The sequence below is a fragment of the Octodon degus genome, unplaced genomic scaffold, assembly GCF_000260255.1.
Source record: "Octodon degus isolate 3935 unplaced genomic scaffold, OctDeg1.0 scaffold00463, whole genome shotgun sequence".
Taxonomy (NCBI): domain Eukaryota; kingdom Metazoa; phylum Chordata; class Mammalia; order Rodentia; family Octodontidae; genus Octodon; species Octodon degus.
In genome coordinates, this window is record NW_004525039.1 from 304,242 (window position 1) to 311,424 (window position 7,183).

A 7,183-nucleotide genomic window follows, 5' to 3' on the forward strand; every position below is an offset into this window, starting at 1 on the left:
ACTGAGGATTTTGTCTCACCTGTTGCTGGTCATTTTTCTTCTGCTGTCCATTCACCCCTGCTTAGAAAGGTTTTAAAGAAGTCATGAGGCCCTGACATTGTAGTTTCCCTTTAAAGCTTCTACTTGCATGCTTTTGCCTGTTCTCCAATGTTCCCATTCTCCCAACTTAATGCCATACCCTGGAGATTCTCTTCCACAACTTACATGCCCAGTGAAGTCCTAGGACTAGAACTGATGCTCCCAGAATCCTGACCATTCCTCTCAAAGTCAGCGCTCAGTATGAACCCCAGCAGTCCTCTGTCTTCCCAGACAGCTGAAGCTCTGGTTCTAAACTCACACTCACTTTCGTTCTATCAATGAGCTCCACCCACTTGCAAGTGTTTTCACTTAAAGCTTATTCTGTCAAAGGAAACTCTTTTCAACGTTGGCCAAACGTAGTCTTTCAAAATCAGATATCCCTGTGTGTATATGGAGAAGCATCCATTTACAATTTTTCTCTACTAATCTCTTTCTACACTTTCTTTCCAATTTCTAGAATATTAAAACTCATGTTGTAACAGCCATGCCAATAGAAATCCCCTAATTCTAAAGCAATGAAAGATGAGAAATCCAATCAATCCAAAGGATTAATCCATATGAGGGTGTTTCACTTTCTTATGAATCCTACAGTATACTGCTATCACACAGGAGCATGATATTCCATTATAATCTGAAGTCACGGAATATATGTTCTCTCTGTCTTTTTGTCCTCAGGGAACCCAGTTCCACTACAGTCTTTTAGGTGTGGTCATATTTCATGACTATAAGAAATGATAGAAGATATTTAAGGCAAAGTCAATTTTCTACAGGTTTTATAAACTGCAAATCAGTTTAATTAAATACTGCAAAGAATATATCTGAGGAAAAACATGTACTGTCCTGAACAATCTACTATGGAGAAGTTTTGACCTAATAAGCGAGGAACAGAACATTTTTCTGACTTCAGAAGATATGAGAATTTGGCTCTTTGAAAATAAAGTATTTTTGTAACTTTGATCCTGAGTTTGAATAGGCAATGAATCTTTTTATTCTCATGGGTAAAAATGAAAATATGAAGAATTAATTTTTATGCATGTTTATGCCATTGGGGCATAGTGGCAAATACTGATAAATTCTAAAGCAACCTGGAAAGGAGGGACAGTCTCAGTTATTATAAAAGTTTAAAAAGTTAAAAGGCATGAGGAAGGTTGTTTTCCTCAAGAACAGAATGAATTTTCTGCATGTATATTGTAGGTCACATCGGCTCCAACCAATGAAAAGCACCATCATAATGCAACAGGAGAACGTGGTGCATATTCCTCAACCTGTCCAATCCCTACTGCAATGTCAAATAGGAAGGGAGTTTTGTACCAGGAATTGAACTCAGGACCTCATGCTTGCCAGGCAGGCACTGTGCACTGAGCTCCATCCGCCACCCAAATGGGAAGTTTCAAAATTGCTTGATGCTTTTATGTGCCTAGCACATCCTCCGTTATCTGTGGCAATTACTTTCTAAGACTTCAAGTGAGTGTCTGAAACCACAAATAGAACCAAACTGTAGGACAGACTCAGGCCCCTGTGAGAGGGTAGAAAATGCAGCCTCTGTGTGGCTATGAGCAACAGGAACTTTCAAGCAGCTTTATGATTTGAAGCTGACAGCTTTTGCTGTTGACGCCAGCCTCTGGGCAGGCAGCTTTAGCCCTGCTAGTGCAGGTCACCATTCCCACCCAGATTCCCCTATTAGCCCAAGGACTGAACTCCTAGCAACAAGCCAGCATCCAGTCCATCCAGTGTTGGCCCTCCCGGGAGGGAGGGGGAAAAATGTGACCCCTACTCCATAAAGAGGACATGAACCCCAGATTCCGTGGTGCCGCAGCTCTGAGTGCCCCACTCCTCCCAAGTGGCTTTGCCATGCTTCCTCCTGCAATACCTACAATGACATTACTTTGCTGTGTGTGGCCTTCTCTGAGTGCTCTTCATTGTTCTACAGCAGAGACAGTGACAGACCTGGCTCAGGTGAACCTGGGGACTCACATGTCCTGGACCCAGTGGATGTAACACAATTCCATATTTTCTCTATATTTACACTATAATTTTTATTTTTTTCACCTGAAGGAAGCAATTTGTGAGTTTTCTTTTCTGTGTCCACATTACCAGCACATTTGTTTTTGTACTTTCAAACATTTTTTAAGTAAAATAAGAATTGCATAAACACAAACAGTGTGGATAGCAATTCTGATGAGAGGGCTACGAAGTGACCAATGATCACACAGCACAGAGCCTGGTTCCCCTGGCAAAATGACGATGCACGTCCCAGGACACACCAAGAAGGGAAACAGGAAATCCTAAAGACTGCTGTGGACTATGTGTAATTTGAAAACCTTGTCGGTTGTTTATTTCTGGAAGTTTTCACTTGGTATTATCAGACCATGACTCGCTGCAAATGCTCAATACCTGAAGAGTGAACCTGAGGAAGAGGAGGGCCTGACGCACGTGTGTGGGCTCCTGCACGCTCCTGCCACATGGACGTTGCCTGGACCTCATGCAAGGAAGATGAGACCCAGCCCACAGCCTCAGCCCAGTACTCAGGGACAGCAAGATTACTTCTAGGAGAGCGCTTGAGTGTCCAGAGAAGATGAATGAGGCAGAGATGAATTCTGCTTCCAGACCACGTCACTACAGGGTTTAAGGAGAAAAGCTTCTTGAAGTGTGTTCCATAAGTCATGAGTGAATTTCCCTGCAAAGAGGATGTAGGAGAAAATTCCAGTTCAGTTAAATCAGCGCGGCTGCCGATTCAGTGGTACATGAGTGAGGCCATGCTGTCCTCATATCAGAAATGGTCATATGGCCCTGAGCTCTAAGTCTTATTTTTTTCCCTAGACATTATTTAGTGAATGGGGAGGTACATGCATAAATTGAACATGAATAAAAATAAGTGACACAGAGGAGGAGGTTTGTTACCCTTTAAAGCAATAATCTCTGGCTGCCTGAGCAAGTGTGAGAGACCTTGATCTACCCTGAAGCAGCGCTGCCCCTGAGTGGCTGCACAGGGAGAGTACAGCCTCCTGTGAACAACTCCTGTGATTTTGTTTCTATGAATGGACTTGGTTTTATATTTCAGTTTGTGTTGTTTGTGTCTGTGACACATGCACGTCGCATCTCAGTGCCGTTTCCTTCTCCGTGTCTTCTGGATCCAGGCTCCCTTTTCGTCTAAACGAAATCTGTCTGGCTGCATGCTATCATCCTTCTTTTATTTTCTCTGTTAAGTCTGCAGAGTTTGGTTTCTCATGCAAGAGAAACCGTGTGATGCAAATACACCTGTATCTGGTTTACGTCACCTACACTTATGGGCTTGAGGGGCATCAGTTTTCCTACAAATGACTCAAGTGGATCCTTTATGACTGAGTTGTGCTCCGTGGTGTGTATTGCCTTTATCCACTTATTAGATGACAGGCATCTGAAGGGCTTCTGTTCAGCAATCCCCGCCTCACTGAAGGAAGTAGTGGTTGAATCTTCTTCTTGGACGAATAATTACTGTAGATGAAAGGAGATTTTGCCCTGCTAAGGTGAGCTAGAGTATTTGCTGCCATCAGCTGAAGTGTTTTTTTCAGCAGCATCTGGAGGAACTGGGTAGGGTGTTAGGTGTATCAGGGAAAAGCGGGGTTCCCCATATGTGATGTATGCAGCTCGCATAAACTGTGGGCCCTTCAGAGGTGCACACTGGACCTCAGGTTGAGTTACTGCTTGACCAGCACGTCCCTTCCTCCCTTATCTGTGTCAGGTTAGGGTGAAACCCTCACACAGAAGTGCACCTGCCCGTGCATTGCCTCTACGTTAGCCAGAGCACTGGAGGGTCGGGGTTTTCAGTCAGTTTTCACACATAATGGCCATATAGTGATATCTTATGTGGTTTTTACTTGCATTTCTTTCTGATAAACGTGATATAGATCATGCATCAACAAACCTTTTCCAGAGAAGATCACACAGTAAATATTGAATTTTGAGCTTTGAAGACATTTCAGTCTCTGTTGCAAATACTCATCTCTGCCATTGAAGCATGCAAAAAGCCCCTCATAAACAAATGGCACTGCTTCAGTGGAACTTCCTCAGAACGAGTGCCTAAATTTAGCTCATAGGCCATATTGTGTTGGGCCCTGGGGAAGAGCATCTTCTCATGTTTACTTATTTTCTTTTATGAAACTCAGCTCAAGTCTTATTTTCATTTTAAATTTCATTCTTTTATTGACTTGTCAGAGAACAGATAGATAGAAACCTAGATACACAATAGATAGATAGATAGATAGATAGATAGATAGATAGATAGATAGACTTTGACCAACATGTGTATTTCAAATAATTTCCCCTACATATTGGATTGCTGTTTTCTATTATTAAATATGCTCAAGACTTCTTTGGAAAAGCTCAAAGTATTACTCACAGAAATTAAAGAAAGTTTAATAAATGGAAACATGTTATTTTCATGAACGCAAAGATTCAGTAGTTTTAAACCTCCCCAATTCCCCCATAAATTCAATGAACTATCAGTCAAATTCCAATTCTTCATATAAATTGAAGAAACAACTCCATAATAATACAGAAAATAGAAGATGCTCAAATAATCCAAACAGTTTTTTTTTTTTTTTGGCGGAACCGGGAATTGAACTCAGACCCTTGCACTTGCCAGGGAAGTGCTTATTCCACTGAGCCATCTCCCTGGCCCAATCCAAACTGTTTTTAATGAATAATTTTGGGGAATTCAACCTACAAACTTATTGTAAAATACAGTATTCCAAAGAGTTTGATACTTGCTAAAGTAAGAGACGTAAATTCTGTAAGTTTTGAATCAAAGCAGATAAAATAGTATTACACAAATTGATTTCATTGGTCTCTGGAGCATGGAGCAGCACCTGGCAGGAGGCAGGAGCCACACTCCACTGGGAGTTGGGCAGGGAGCGCCACACCTCCAGGTGCCATGGGACCCCATACCTGGTCCTCAGCTGGCAGCAGCCACGTGAAACCCTGGGGCCTCCTGGCAACCAAGCTTGAGTGACCCTGGCTTTCTGGGAGCCCCTCCCTCCACCTTTTCTCCTGCAGCCACCGTTCCTCCTTGTTCTGTCCGCCTATAGCCAAGGCTGTAGGGTCCTGGCACCCAAGAAATGTGGAGATCACAGGCTAGCGATGCTGCCCCCGAGGGCACCCTACAGCCAGTGGGCAGCAGGCTGCCCTTCCTGAACTGCTGCGTGCCACTTTTGCATCAAGTGGCCGGGCACATCTACAGGAAGGACAAAGTGGGAATACTGCCACATCCAGATGGCAGTGTTGAACCAGTTACAGCCACCTCCGATGACAGGGCCCAAGAGAGCTGGAATGTTATAATATGGTTTATGCTACTGATTGTAGGGATGGTATTCTTCTACAACTACAAAAATATTTGCCAAAATATTATGGTATCTGGTCACCACCCATGGCACCAAATGATTTATACCTAGAACTGGAAGATATTACCCATAAATTGACTAAGCCTTGCATAATAGATGTAAAGAAAGGGCAAAAGAGCTATGATCATTTTGTCTCATCTGAGAAGGTTCAGCAGCAGGTCAGCAAGTAACCATTAATGGAAGAGACTGGATTCTTGGTAATTGGCAGGAGGGTTTATCACGTCCATTCTGACAGCTACCAGACACAAAACCAACACTTTGGAAGAAGCTTAACAAAAGACACTATAAAGGTGGAATCTCCAAGCTTTTTCATAATGGCTGCTGCTTAAGAAAAGAAGCTATTGCTGCCAGTATTCAAAAGATTAAGAAAATTCTGCAGTGGTTTGAAAGCCAGAAGCGGTTTAACTTTTGTGCACGTTACTTACTCTTTGTTTACGAAGGTTCATCTCAGTCAGCCACTACAAAACCAAATGACAAAACTTTGGCAGAAAAATTCCTGTCCAAAGGACCACCGTAAGACCCAGGAGTCCTGGAGTATAATCATAACTTTCATGTGCCAAGCTCCACAGTGGATGGAAAAATAGGGTCTTCAGTAGGCAAGAACTTGTCCAAGATGTTTGCTTGTCACAGAAAAATGTACTCAAGAAGGCATCACAGACAGACTTCCTTGAAAAGTGAAAACTCAGAGCAGAATGATGGATGGAAAAGTGTGTCACAGGGGCACCTCAGTGGTGACGCGCTGTCCCAGCTGGAGAAAGTCTTCTACCGTCTTCCCACTGGATGCCAAGAAGAGACAGCAGAAGTAGAAGTTCGAACGATTGATTTTGCTCATGTATTCCCTAGGAACTCAGTAGATGAGGGATATGTTTATGGTTTAAAGAATTTAATTACTCTTCTTCAAAGCATTTTAGACAACTGAATCTTCTGCTGTCTTTTTAAGGAGTGGGCCAGTTCTACTGAAGAGCAGCAGCCATTATCTCTGCATCCGTAATGCTATGTAAATAATTTGTATTGTGAGTTGATGTTTTATTGGTCTTTTGATAGATTCTTTTTTATACTCCTACTCAGGAATACTAATTTGTTCATTAGAAAACTATGAAGAATAAAGAAACAGGAATGTTAAGCAGGGACTGTGGTGCTACATGGCTTCAACAGTTATTTGGTCCAAGCAAAACGCAAACCATCTTTCAGTCATAAGAATTTATTTCACTTTCTGTGGCCAATTTATCATGAAATCTCTAATCACCCAATATTGACAATGAGCCATATCTTACCTTTTACATTATCATCATCATTATTATTATTATTTTTTTTTTTGGCAGAACTGTGGATTGAACTCAGGCCCTTGCACTTGCCAGGGAAGCGCTAATTCCACTGAGCCAGCTCCCCAGCCCCACCTATTACATTAATAACCACCTTCAAAAATCTAGAAAGAACAGGTTGTGCCCTTAATATTGATACTACTACTACAACTGAAGAAAAAAAATTGATTCCGATATACATAGATGTTCAAATAATTTTGAAGAACTGTGCAAAACAAGGCAATGGGAAAAGTAAAGGTGTTTTCAACAAATGGGACTGATCACTGAGATGTATCCACTGGTGGTGCCTGATGGGGCTGTTTATTATTGCTGATGACTGTTCCATTAATTTGTGATTGAGACAAGTAAATAAACAAATATTTCTGAGAAAAGACTTTATTTCTTCCACTCTTTTTTATTGGAGAC

General features: G+C 42.0%; 1 pseudogene; it reads left to right on the forward strand.

The window, feature by feature from the left end:
• Positions 1–5,174: 5,174 nt before the first annotated feature.
• Positions 5,175–6,375, forward strand: LOC101584420 (annotated as a pseudogene).
• The last annotated feature ends 808 nt before the right edge of the window (positions 6,376–7,183 follow it).